Below are 2,383 nucleotides of genomic sequence, written 5' to 3' on the forward strand. Positions count from 1 at the left end.
CTTCAGGATTTGAAGTATTTTTTTCTTTAATTTTTAAACTCAGGGTTCCAGGATTATGATATATACTCAATGTCTTTATTTTTTAGTGTCTTTGGTGAAGAGGGCTTAAACTACTCTCCTCTGTCATATTACCTGAGAAGTCTGTTTGTTCTGTTTTAATAGTATGTTTCCCACTCTTTCTGCTTCACCAATAAAAATGAACCAGGGCAGAGGTTATTTCTCTTATGTAAAAAAAAAAAATAAGTGAACAGCTCTGAATGCTGTCCCGTTCCATGTCATACTCACAATCCCTGACTCACTCAAACCCATTGTCACAGTCACGGTGCCAAGCCACCTGGCGAGGGTCTTCCTTCTGCTGCCTCTCCTCCTTCCCAGGCATAATGTCCCTCTTCAAGGAATAATCTCTTCTGGCAACATTCTCAAGGAGATGAAGCTTCATCCTCTTTGCTTCCGAGGAACTCTCTGGGTGTACCTTCTCCAAGACTCACTATTTGTTCTTCTGACAGTCCATGTGACCTTCAGCACGCTTCTCAAATACCACAGTTCAAGGGCATCAATTCTTCTTCCTAATCTCAAGGAAATGGCTCACAACTCACGCTCATAGACGCTGGGATTCCCAAGTCTCTGGGTGGCACGTCAGGCTGAGGGCTTCTCCCGACTCATGTAGCTGCCAGGCGGGCAAACTCCAGATGGGTGGGGAGGACAGCAGGCTGCTGGCTCGCAGGCTGTAGAGGCCCACACTGTCCCATCGCAGAGAGGAGATACAGGCCGCAGGAAGAGCAGGGGGACCTCCAGCTAGGCCCTGCTTTCCGCCCCATGTCCAGGAGCAGAGGAAGGCAATTGCTTTGAAGGGATTCCTTCTTAGGGAAGAGCAGCTGAAAGAGGATGTCCTCGGTGGACAAACCAGTCCTGACCAGGTGGGTCTGCCAATGGCCCAGAGGAGGCCAGATCTAAGTGCCCAGCCTACTGGCTCTGCTACAGGACACAAGGGCCTTGTCCACCTCCTAGAGCTCACAGCCCAAATCAGACATTCCATCCCCCGACAGGTGTCCTTCCAGTTCTGACACTCTGTGGTCACCCACACCCAGGGCTACCTTGGAAAGGCCCTCACTGATCTGCAGATATATGTGTGAAGCTTTGAGGTGGGAAGAGGGTTGTGGGTCAAGTGAGCAGGGCCTTTGGGCCGGTGAAGGGTATAAGAATGTGGTGTCCTGGGCCCTGAAAGCCCACCTCACAGCAGGATGAGATGTTTGGTGCTGAAGGACACTGTGACCAAGCCAGGCAGGAGTGACATCTGAGCGAGCCATCCTGTTCAGAGCCTCTCTGGCAGGTAGACCTCTGAGAATGTCTTTCTTTCTCCTTTTTTTGTCTTTATGGGGCAGTGATGCCAGGGTAGAGATTTGCCTCTGGGTCAAGGGGGAGCCCAAGGAGTGGAGGGGGACCTCCACTCTTTCCTCTGGAGTACACGGCTGTGCCTGAGGCCTGACCCCCAGGCAGCTACTCTGAGAAGAGAGTCCTTGCACCAGTTTTGTTTGGGAAAATCATTCTGGCCTTTGATGTAGGATGTGGGCTCCTGGGAATCCTGGGCACATCTCTAATCACCTTTGTATCAGAAGAAGAACAGCATGTCTCAATGAAGGGGAAGTCAGGGAGGCCTTCCTGGAGGAGGTAGCCTCTCACTGAAAAGTTTCTGACTTCTTTTACAAGAGAAAGTGCATGTGATTTTGCAGATTATAAAATCAGCCTCTATGATCTGAAAACCGTGCTGCAATTTTATCAGCACCCTGGTGGAACATTGCAAATCCCTTAAACAGCACAATTCCACATCAAGTATATACTCATGGCTTAAAGATAGTGGTGTATGGGAGGGGGTTGGGGGGAGAAGAGTGTGGACCCGGCGGGGGTGTGGGGAGGAGGTGGCTTAGATGAGGCCAGTTGACTGAGGCCAAGAAAAGTGGGGACCCATGATGTCTGGCCCCCAATGGCTCACAGAGACTTGGGGAGGTTGGGGAGGCTCATGGCAGGCTCACCCCTCACCACCAGGCTCCAGGAGCTGGCTATGCTTAGTTTTTTGAACACCCTCGTTTTGAGCCAAAATCCCTGCGTTTCATTCAGACCCCTAGCCAGGAGCACTAACCACCAGTCACCTTTGTCTTTGATGAGCTAAATAACCAGAAAGTATGTCAGTAGTCGTCAGGGGTACCACCCTCACCTTCTGCTCAAGAGGCCCAAGTCCAGTCCCTGGCCAGAGCACCTCCAGCGTCCATCAGTGTGGACTGGACATTGCTGTCAGGCAGGAGTGAGATTAGGAAGAAAGGGAACTCTAAAAATCCTAGCCAGTGAGAAAGGAACTCTTATACCTTGTTAGTGGGATTGTAAAATG

This window comes from Elephantulus edwardii, unplaced genomic scaffold (assembly GCF_000299155.1).
Source record: "Elephantulus edwardii isolate Elephantulus edwardi_28Jun2011 unplaced genomic scaffold, EleEdw1.0 scaffold00127, whole genome shotgun sequence".
In the NCBI taxonomy this organism is placed as follows: Eukaryota; Metazoa; Chordata; class Mammalia; order Macroscelidea; family Macroscelididae; genus Elephantulus; species Elephantulus edwardii.